Below are 12,126 nucleotides of genomic sequence, written 5' to 3'. Positions count from 1 at the left end.
TCAGAAACTATGCAAGGATTTCACCTCTTACCACTGCTTTTCAAAAGTATAGGGATGTCCTAGCTAATGCAGTAAGGCAAGACAATGAAAAAAAAAAAAAAAGACTTACTAGGAAGGAAGAAATGATACTCTATTTGAAGATGACATAGAAAATCTGAAAGAAGTGACAAAAAAACAGACAACAGCAACAAAAATCCTCCAGGAACTAATAAGCAATTATAGCAAGGTTGCAGGATAAAAAGTTAATATATACAAAAATTAATCTGAATACCTGAGTGGAATTTTAAATTAAAACACAATGCCATTTACAATAGCATCCCTCCAAATGGAACTACTTGATGTAAATCTAACAAAATATATACAAGATCTGCAAGAGGAAACCTCTGTTGAAAGAAAAAGCAATTAGATAGATAATCCATGTTTGCGGATAGGAAGGCTTATTATTGTCAAGATGTCAGTTCTTCTCAATTTGATCTATAGATTGAATGAAATCCCAATCAAAATCCAAGCAAGTTACTTTGTAGATATTAACAAACTGATGTTAAAGTTTGTTTAAAGAAGTGAAAGACTCAATATAGTCAACACAATATTGAAGGAGAACTGACACTACTTGAATTCAAGACTTACTGTAAAGCTACAGTAATCAAGACAATGTGTTTGATGAAAAAGTAGACAAATGGTTCAATAGAAAAAAATAGCCCCAAAATATACCTACAAAAATAGTCAACTGCTCTTTGACAAGAGAGCAAAAGCAATACAATGGAGCAAAGAGAATCTTTTTGACAAGTGGTACTAGAAAAACCTGACATCCACATGCCAACAAAACAAAACAAAGGGGTTGGGGGCATGGTTCAAGTGGTAGAGCACTGTGTAGCAAATGTGAGCCCCTGAATTCCATTCTCAGTATTGCAAAAAAACCAAACCAAAACAAAACAAAAAAAACCCAAAACCAACTCTATCAGAAATCAACTTAATCAGAGACCTAAAGGTAGAACACAAAATTAGATTATATAGGAGGAAATTTAACACTTGAGCCACTCCATAAGCTATATAGGAGGAAATTTAAGTGACCTTGGATATGATAACAACATTTTAGATACAACACCAAAGGCACATCAAAGAAACAATTGACAAGTGGACTTCATTAACCTTAAAAACTTGTTTTGTGAAACACAGTGTCAAGAGAATGAGAAGACCACCCACAGACCAGGAGAAAGTATTTGCGAAGAACATATCTTACAAAGGACTTTTTATAAAATACAAAGAAGTCTTTGTAAGAAGACTTACAAGAAAATGAACAGTATAATTTAAAAATTGAAAAAACCTGAGTATGATAGTACATACTTGTAATCCTAGCACTAGGGATGCTGAGGTAGGAGGACAGTAAGTTCAGGTCTAGCCTGGGCTATATAGCAAGACCCTGCCTCAAAAACAAAAAAGGGAAAAAAAAGGATGAAAACACCTCACCAAAGACAGAGAAATGGCAAATAAAAAGATGCTCCACATTATATGTCATTAGGGAATTGCTAATTAAAACACTGCAATACCAGTACTTAACTATTAAAATGGCCCAAATCCTGAATACTGACAACAACAAATGCTGACAAGGATGTGGAACAATAAGAACTCTTATTCATTGCTGGTGGGAGAGCAAAATGATACAGCAACTGTGGAAATTTGGCAGTTTCTTACAAAACTAAATGTACTTTTAGCATTCAACCCAGCAATCATGCTCCATGGCATTTACCCAAAGGAGTTGAAGACTTTTGTCCACACAGAAACCTTTTTTTTTTTGGTGGGGGGGGACGGTACTAGGAATTGAATTCAGGGCTTACACATTGAGGCAGTCCACCAGCCTTTTTTTGATGGATTTTTCAAGATGGATTTCTCACAAACTATTTGTCCAGTCTGGCTGCAAACTGTGATCCTCCTGATCTGCCTCCTGAGTAGCTGGGATTATAGGCATGAGATATCAGTGCCTGGCTCAGAAAACTATTTGTAGCAACTTTATTCATAATTGCCAAAAGTTAGAGCACCCAAGATGTCCTTCAGTATGTGAATGGATAAATTGTGTTACATCTATGGAATGGGATATTATTCAGTGCTAAAAGGAAATGTGCTTTTAAAGCATGAGAAGACATGGAGGAAACTTAAATGAATATTCCTGAAAAACTACTTACTTTACAATACCAACTGTATGATATTCCAGAAAAGGCAAAATTATGGCAAGGTTAAGATGGAGGGATGGAGCACAGAGAATTTTTAGGGCAATGAAAATAATGGTACACTAATATTAGAGATGTCATTATACATTTATCTAAACCCAGAGAATGTACAACACCAAAAGTGAGCCCTGTGGTATACTATGGACCTTGGGTGATGATGTGTCAGTATAGGTTCATCAGTGTAACAAATGTACCCCTTTCATGGGTGATGTTTATAAGGGAGGTAGTTATAAAAGTATAGGATAATCTTTTTAAAAGATGGAAGTCTGTGTTGTCTATAAGAGAATTGCCATAGACATAAAGGCACATACATGCTGAAATAAAGGATGAAAAAGGCATTCCATACAAATGGTTACAAAAGAAAGAAGAGGTGACTGCTGTGTGTGTGTAAACACATTAAGTAAAAAACTATTATAAAAGACAAGGACATTATATAATGATAAAAGGGTCAGTTAACCAGGATGATATATGTGTGTTCATGTATGTGTGCATCACCTAGCAGAACACCCAAATACACAAAACAAGCAGAATTGAGGAAGAGATAAAAAGTAACATAATAATAGCAGGAAGTTTCTGAACCTCACCTTCAATAACATAAAGCAACCAGACAGAAAATCACTAAGGACATGGGGGACTGGAACAACACTATAGACCAATTGGACCCAACAGACATAGAGAACACCCTACTCATCAGCACCAGAATACTCATTCTTTCCAAGAATGGAACAATGGAACATTCTCCAGGATAGATTATATGTTAGGTCACAAAACAAGTCTTAACAAATTTAAGCAGATTGAAATCATTCCAAGTAACTTTTCTGACCACAGTGGAATAAACTAGAAATCAACAGCAGAAAGAAAACTGGAAAATTCTCAAACATGGACATTAAGCAATATAGTTTTGAGTAACTAATAAGCCAAAGGAGAAATTACAAGTGAAAACAGAAGCTATTTTTGACAAGTGAAAGTGAAAATACAGCATACAAAAACTAATGGGATGTGCCAAAAGCAATACTAGAAGGGAAGATGATAGTAGTAAACACATTTCAAAAAAAAAAAAATCTCAAATCAACAGCCTGAATTTACACTTCAAGGAACTAGAAAGAGAAGACCACAGTAAACTCAAAGTTAGCAAAAGGAAGGAAATAATAAAGGTTAGAGCATAAATAAATGAAATTGAGAATAAACAGGAAAAATCAATGAAATAAAGACTTAGTTTTCAAAAAATCCACAAAATTGAGAAAACCTTTACCTAGCTACATATGTAGAGATAGATAGAACCCAAATAAATAAAATCAGAAGTGAAAGAAGAAACCTTGCAACTGATTACACAGAAGTAAGATGTATTGTAAGAGACCGCTATGAACAATTACACAAATTGGATAATCTAGAGGCAACGGACACATTTCTGAAAAAAAAATACAACCTACTGCTGGTGGAGTGGCTCAAGTGGTGGAGTGCCTGCCTAGCAAGCATGCGGCCCTGAGTTCAAACCCCAGTACCGAAAAAAAAAAATCAAATCAAAAATACAACCTTCCAAGGCTAAACCATGAAGAAATAGGAAATCTAAACAGACCAATAGTAAGGAGATTAAATCTGTAATCTAAAAGCTCCCAACAAATAAAAGTCCAGGACCAGATGACTTCAGTAAAGAATTCTATGAGACATTTCAAGAATAATGAACACCAACCAATCTTTTACTGTTTGACTGAATTGAAGAGTAGAGAACACATTCAAACTCATTTTAGCAGACCAACATTACCTTGATACCAAAGCTGGAGAAAGATACTATAAGAAAAGAAAACTATAGATCAATATCCTGATGTTATTAATGCAAAAAATCCCCCCAAGAAAGTCCCCCCAAACTGAATTCAACTGCTCATTAAAAGTTATAGTGGAGACAGTATAGGACCTGTGACCCCGGGCATCAGAATAATAGCTCTTCAAGTATGCAATTAAAAATAACCTCTAATAAAACCACATTGCAAAAACTGGGAAAAAAATAGAATGGAAAGAGTTAAAAAGTTAAAAAGGTAGAGCCTGAAGAATTTGTGGTGAAAAAAGTACTGGACTGATGTATAGTGAATGGGAAAGTGGAGTATTTACTGAAGTGGAAGGGAGTTACAAATGCTAACAATACTTGGGGACCTGAAGAAAATTTAGATTGTCCAGAGTTAATTGAAGCATTTCTAAATTCTCAAAAAGCTGGTTAAAAAAAAAAAAAGATGGTACAAAAAGAAAATCTTTATCTGACCATGAACATGATGATAGCATATCAAAGAAGAAAGGAGATGTTGCTGATAAACCAAAAGGCTTTGCCAGGATGTCTTAATAAACAGGAGTAATTGGTCCACAGACAGCAGTGGAGAACTGATGTTTCTCTTGAAATGGAAAGAGTCAGATGAAGCAGACTTGGTGCTGGCAAAAGAGGCAAATATGAAGTGTCCTCAGCTTGTAATTGCCTTTTATGAAGAGAGACTAACTTGGTACTCTTGTCCAGATGAGGCTCAATAATTGTTTGCATTGTTTTGTATGTCTATGTATATATAATCTGAGTCTTGGTTTTTTAATTACTAGTGCGAAAAAGATAATTGCATTCTAAGGAAAATCAATTTTGGTATGTTATTTTGAAATTGGTATTGGGGAAGATGTTGGGTTTTTTTTGTTTTGTATCAATAGCATTAGCTACTTTGGTTTAATAAAATAACAGCTTTCTGTATTTGCTTCCTTTATTAGAAAAGAATATTTGATACCATGGTACATTCCTCTGCATTTAAGTACAGGTTTTTCTAAAAGTTAGGGAAATTTTCCAGTCATTACCCGATTAGAACTTACCATTAATTGATATGTCGAAGGACCATTCTGGGTTTTTTGTTTGCTTATGTGTATACATAAAATACTTATTTAGATGGCTTTTATTTATTTATTTATTTTAGGTGCTGGGGATTGAACCCAGGTTTGCACATGCTGGGCAACCTGTACCACTGAGCTTCCTCCCCAACCCTTACTTTTTTTTGAAACAGGATCTCACTGGGCAGCTCAGGTTGGCCTCACATTTGCAATCCTCCTGTTTCTGCAGCCCAAGTGCTGGGATTACAGGCATGTATTACCACACTTGGCTTGTTTTGGTTTTCTACAGACACATTAATGCAATAGTTTATTTGCAAAATTCCTTAAGGGAAAAATTTATTTCCCTTAAATTTATTTCCCCCAGATGAGGAAACTGGACCAATCCTGTTGTTGTTTCTTTTTTTTTTTTTAACTAGCTAAATAAGACTAAGGGAACATTTGAAGGCTCCTCTAGCCATTTCCTTTATAGAAAGTTAAAATCTGTGTACTAAAATGCCATGAATCATGGAATATCTAATACTTGGCTTATAGACATGTAATCAGCTGGTTAGAAATGTTGATAATTTAGGACCTGCTGCCATAAATGGGTGAACAGTTTTATAATTAAATTATTGATCTGCATGCTTTTTCTTTCCTCTAACTCGTTCTTTGCATATAGGCTCAATCTGTGTGGTATTTGGGTTACTAGTTACACAGAAGCCACAGAAACAACTTTGTAGTAATCAGAATGTTTTCCAACTCTAAATTGTTTACTTTATTATAAATAATGATGAGCAGTCATCAATAAATAGTTTTATATTCCTTTAAAAATTATACATCATGACTAACTGGAATTTATACCTGGGATGCAAAGATAGTTCAACATATATAAATCATTAAATGTAACATCACATTAACAGAATGACAAAAATTGCACTATTATCTCAACTGGTGCAGAAAAAGCATTTAACAAAATCAACGCTCTTTCATGGTAAAAAATACCCTTAAAAAGACAGAAATAGAAGGAAATTAGCTCAATCAAATAAAGTCCATATATGAAAAACTCGCATCTAGCTTCACACTCAATGGTGAAGGACTGAAAGCTTTCCCTCTGAGATAAGGATCAGGGCAAGAATGTGCATTTCTATTTAACATAGTACTGCACATCCTAGTCAGAGCAGGGGGCAAGAAAAAGAAATGAAAGGCATCCAAATTGTAAAGAAAGAAGTATAAAACTTCTCTGTTCACAGATGGCATGATTTTATCTATGGAAAAGCCTAAAGATAACACTCACACATTGAAAAAATCTGTTAGAAATAAATGAATTCAGTATAGTTGAAGGATACAAAATCAATATGCAAAAATCAGTTGCAGGTTCAAACCCCAGTACGACAAAAAAAAAAAAATCAGTTGCATTTCTATACATTAATGATGAACAATCTGAAAAGGAAGTTAAGAAAATAATCCCATTTCCAAAAGCATCAAAAAGAATAAAATACTTACGTTTAACCATAGAGGCAAAGACTTGTACATTGAAAACTATAAAACATTGCTAAAAGAAAGAAGACACAAGTAAGTGGAAATACTTTCTGTGTTTGTTCATGGAATGTAATACTTAATAGTGAAATATCCATACTACCTGAGAAATCTACAGATTCAACCCTTATCAAGATCCCAAAGCCATTTTTGCAGAAATAGAAAAAAAAAAAACCCTAAATTCATGTGCAGTGTCAAAAGACCCTGAAAGCCAAAACAAACTTGACAAAAAAAAAAAAAAACCAAAGTTAGAGCCTCACATTTTCTGATTTTGAAACATTAAAGTATAGTAATCAAAACAGTATTGTGCCAGGCACCTTTGGCTCACACATATAATCCTGGCTACTTGGGAGTCAGAGATCATGAGGGTTGCAGTTGGAAGCCAGCCCAGGCAAATAGTTCATGAGACCCTATCTCAAGTATACCCAATACAAAAACCAGGCAGTGGAGTGGCTGAAGTGATAGAATGCCTGCCTAGCAAGTGTGAGGCACTGAGTTCAAACTCTAGTACCACCAAAAAAGACAAAACAAAATATTGTACTGGCACAAAGGCAGACACATATAGACCAATGGAAAAGAATAATGAACCCGTAGATAAAACCTCATGTATATGATCAATCTTTGACAAGAATGTCAAGGGATACATGGGAAAAGGATAATTTCCCATCAATAAACAATGATGAGAAAACTGGATAAACACATGCAAAAGAATGAAGGTGGATCCTACCTAATATAAAACTCCTAGAGGAAAGTATAGAGGAAAATCTTCAAAATAATGTGTTTGGCAACGATTCTTGTATAACATACTAAAAGCACAGGCAACAAAAGTAAAAATAGATGAATGGGACTACATCAAACTTAAAAACTTTTGCACAGCAAAGGGAGCCAATCAACAGGAAACCTATGAAATGGCAGAAAATGTTTGCAACCCATATATCTGTTAAGTCAACATGCAGAATACATACAGGACTCCTACATCAATAAGGAAATAACCTGATTTTAAAATGCGCAAAGAACTGAATGACCTGTCTCCACAGAAGATACAAGTGTCTAACAATCATGAAAAAATGTTCAATATCACTAGTCATCATAAAAATACAATCAAAACCACAATGAAGTATTGCCTTACACCCATGAGAATGCCCATTATGGAAAAAAAAATCAAAATAACAAGGGTTGGTGGATATATGGACAAACTGGAACCTTTGTGTACTGTGGTTAGGATTATAAAAACTACTATGAAAAATATTATGGAAGTTCTTCAAAAAATTTAAAATAGAACTATTTGATCTAGCAATCCCACCTCTGGATATAGATCCAAAAGAATTGAAAACAGGATCTCAAAGAGATTTTTACATACTCATTGCCATCAACTAAATATGTCACCCCCAAACTTTTATGTTGATATCCTAACCTCCAATATAATGGGGCCTTTTGGAGGAAATTAATTTATGAATGTGAGTCCTTATGGAATTAGTGCTATTATAGAAGGGACCCCAGAGAGCACTCTCCTGTTTGCTTTGCCATGTTAGACTATAGCTCAAAGAGAGCCTTCACCAGAATCTGACTATCCTGATCCTGGACTTCCAGCCTCTAGAATTGTGAGAAATAAATTTCTGTTTTTTAAAGCCACCTAATTTCTGATACTTTGTCATATCATCTTGAACAGTCTAAGATATCTACTTTCATTGCAGCATCATTCACAATAGCAAAATATGGATAGATGAATAAAAAATGATAGAAGAAAATCCTGTCATATGCTATAATATGGATGAAACTTGAGAATATTATGGATACTAAATTTTCCCACTCCTATGAGGTATCTACTGTAACCAGATTCATAGAATCAGAAAGTAGAATGGTGATGTCAGGGGGAATGGTGATTGGGCAGGGGAAATGGGAAATTGTTATTCACTAGGTATAAAGTTTCAGTCACATAGATGTTTTTAAATGTTCTAAAGTATCTGTTGCATGACAATGTATATCTAGTTAACAGTACTTTTCAAATAATGTACTCGTAAAAGAGGGAAATTTTATGTTTTTGTTTTTTACCACAACAAGTGTTATGGTTTGAATATGGAATGTCTCCCACAGGCCCATGTGTTGAACATGTGGTCCCTAACTCGTGGTGAGATCCATAACTTTAGGAGGTTCTAGAAACTTTAGGAGGTGGGGCTTAGCTGAAGGAAGTAGGTCACTGGGAGGGTGCCTTTGAAGGTTGTACCTGGTTCCCAGTCCCTTCCACTTTCTCTGTTTCCTGTCTGCCATGAGGTGAGCAGCCTCCTCCACATGCTCCCACCATCGTGATGTTCTTTCTCTCCATGGGCCGAGAACCAACAGAGCCATGGACTTTATACTGAAATCTCTAAACTGTGAACAAAAATAAATCCTCCTTTAAGTTATTTATGTAAGGTATTTTGTTACAGTGACAAGAAAAGTGACTACTACAATAAGAAAACTACAGAGATGAGCTAAGCCAAAATTTTGCTTGATGGTTTCTGCCCTAAACCAAGTAGGTTTGGAAGGAAAAGGATTATAGAAGCTCAGGAGCCCTAAACAAATGTTGAGCAAAATTAACACTGCTCAAAAACTTTTGAAAAATGCCCTTTAAACTTCTTTGTTCTGTGAAGGGAAATAAATCTGTGGTGAAGATTAGAACAACTATTGCCTTTCCACCCAGGTCTGTTGTTTCAGTTGTCTTCTAGATAGTGGCCATTGAACACAAGTAGAGAGGGAAGATAAAAAGAAATGAGAAATGTATTTGAAGGCTGTTTAAAAAGATATGTCCCAGATAGGTATAGTGGTACACACCTGTAATCCCAACACTCAGGAGGCTGAGGCATGAGAATTATGAGTTCAGGGCCAACCTAAGCTATGTAGCAAGACACTTCTCAAAAAACAAACAGAAAAAGCGAAGAGTTAAAGCTCCACATAATTCTAGAGCATGAGAGAGAGAGAGAGAGAGAGAGAGAGTCAAAAGTATATGAAATATATACTGGTACAAAAAATACAGCAAAATTTCATTTAAATGCATTACCTATTTTTATTTTTTGCTGTGTGCGCTACGGATTGAACTCAGGGCCATGTGCATGCTAAGTAAACATTCTACACCCCCCCAACCCTGTATTACCATTTTAAAAAATATACAAAGCAATCTTTAGAGGTCAAAAACAAAGAGGAGGCTAAAGAAAAAAAAAATGACCAGTTGGCACTGACACTTTGGATGTTTTGAATGTACTTACTCATCTGGTATCTGAGAGACATGGGTCTTCATGATAGTATAATAGCAAAAAGATAGGGAATTGAGTTTATGCAAGGTGATATGTATCTGAGACTCCTGGACAAAGAGGATACCATCAATATGATATACTTGTACAGAAAAAGTGAGGTAATGAAAAAGATGCTTTTGTGGGCTTCTGTTGAGTAGTGTTGGTCTGGGGTCTATGCTGAAAAGATGAAAAGAGAATGTAAGGCATTTTAACTTCTGTGATTTTTCAGGTGAAGGGAAATAACATTAACTTTTGAGATTGAGTATGCTTATGAAAATGTTCAGGATATCCACCAAAGCAATAAAAATTGAACTATGATTAGCAAAACAGGAAAATCTGAATTAGCACAACCTAATCAGTCCCAAAGAAAAGCAGGACAAATAGAAACATTTTTCCAAATAAATGCAAAGGTTTTTCAATTCAGTTAAGAAAACTCAGACCCAGCTATATGCTGCTTACAAGGTATATACCTAAAATTTAAGGACACAATATGTTACTCAGTTATCAGTACTTCAAAAATACCTGAAGTAATTAACCTAAAAAGGCATAAGGCTTATTTTGCCTCACAGTTTTGGAGACTATAATCCATGATCAATTGTACCCTTTGCTTTGGTCATGGCAAGGTCAGTGTATCATGGTGGGAGCACATGATGTAGCAAAAAATCCCTTATGTCATGAACCAGGGAGCAAAAGAGAAAGAGTACAGAGTTCCATAATTCCCTTCAAGGTCATGCCTCCAATGCTAAAGACCTCTTACTAGGCTCCATCTCTCAAGGGTTCCACTACTTCCCAATAGTTATCACCCTGGGACCAAACCTTTAGTATATGGGCCTTTGTGTGACTTTCAAGATCCAGACTATAACACATAGAAAGGTTGAAAGTAAACAGATTTTAAAGATATTGCAGGCAGTTACTAGTCAAAAGAAATCTAGTGTGTAGCTATGTTAAGATAATAAAACATAGACTATAAGGGAAAAGGACTACTAGTAATAAAAGGGGCCACATAATGATGAGTTACAATGCACCAGGAATATAAAATTCTGAAGTTATGAGCACTTAATAACAAAGCCTCAAAAGTTAGGTGTGGCCTTGTTATTTCTGGGTAGGAGGAGCTCTAAAACTCAGCATGTGTTTTGCCTTGTGCTCTCTTTTCCTACACTATGGGTATCAGGACTGTTCTAATTAGTGTCTTCTGCATCAGCCTGGGTCCCAGAGTGAGAATGATGATTCATGGTGGACATGGAGCAGGAATAAGAAATAAATCTTCGATAGGTTGTTTTGACAGCTTATTGAGGTATAATTGACATTCAAGAAATTACACATTTAAGAATACATATTTAACTTGATAAGTTTTGACACTGGTATGCACCAAAATCTTGGAAGATAGATGGAAAAAGCTCAGTTTTTTAAAGGACTACATAAAATACCTTAAGAGGCTCAAGAATCTACTTGAATTGGAATAGAAGCTTCCTTTCTTACAACTTAGGTGAGGTTGCAAACTTTGATCAGATGAATTACAGAAGGGTGTAATTTGAATCCAGGAGGAAGATATGGACTAGAAGTCCTGTGTTGTCATGGTGACTACAAAAAAGGGCTCACTGTATACACGTGACTCAGGTAGCATCATCCTGGTAGACTGCAAAACTCAAGTCTGCTCCCAAGTGTCAAATTTCTGACTGACAATGACCTATTGTATTAATAAATTAACAACCCAACAGCCTCAACTTGTTTAAGATGTCAACCTCAGTCTCCCTGAGAAGGAAACTATATCACAGCCAGGAAGTGTTGAGCTACCAACCTCAACATGGCCCCCTGAGATGGTAACTCTATCAAGGTTGTGAACTGTTGATTCAGTAATGTGAATTCCCTGGAGAAGCTAGAACTTCTTCCTCAGTAACTATGGGCTTTTTCAAACCTGAAAAGGCTTAGAATTAAATACAGAATTTATGTTCATACCACCTGAATGTGCCTGTTCTTGCAAATTAAGCAGGGTCATGACTGGGTACAATAATTAAACATAGAGATAATAAATAAACATATTGTGTCAATAGTTTTATGTTTAAAATAACTGTGTATGTATATGCTTCATATACATTCTTTCATTTAAAGATAACATGGCATACTGAAGTATCTGGTAGATCAGTCTGATAGAGTATCCCTATGAGATATAAAAAAATTTGGTTATTTTTTAAAAATAGTATTGGAATATCTGACAACTTGGAAAGGATTTTCTTCTTAGGGGTAGAAACTTGATTGGCTAGGCATAC

The 12,126-nt window shown here is 35.3% G+C and overlaps 1 pseudogene; it reads left to right on the top strand.

The window, feature by feature from the left end:
- The first annotated feature begins 4,159 nt into the window (after nucleotides 1-4,159).
- On the top strand, nucleotides 4,160-11,790 carry LOC141424962 (chromobox protein homolog 3 pseudogene; annotated as a pseudogene).
- The last annotated feature ends 336 nt before the right edge of the window (nucleotides 11,791-12,126 follow it).

The sequence above is a fragment of the Castor canadensis genome, chromosome 7, assembly GCF_047511655.1.
Source record: "Castor canadensis chromosome 7, mCasCan1.hap1v2, whole genome shotgun sequence".
NCBI classification, from domain to species: Eukaryota; Metazoa; Chordata; class Mammalia; order Rodentia; family Castoridae; genus Castor; species Castor canadensis.
This window is presented reverse-complemented; position numbering and strand designations above follow the sequence as displayed.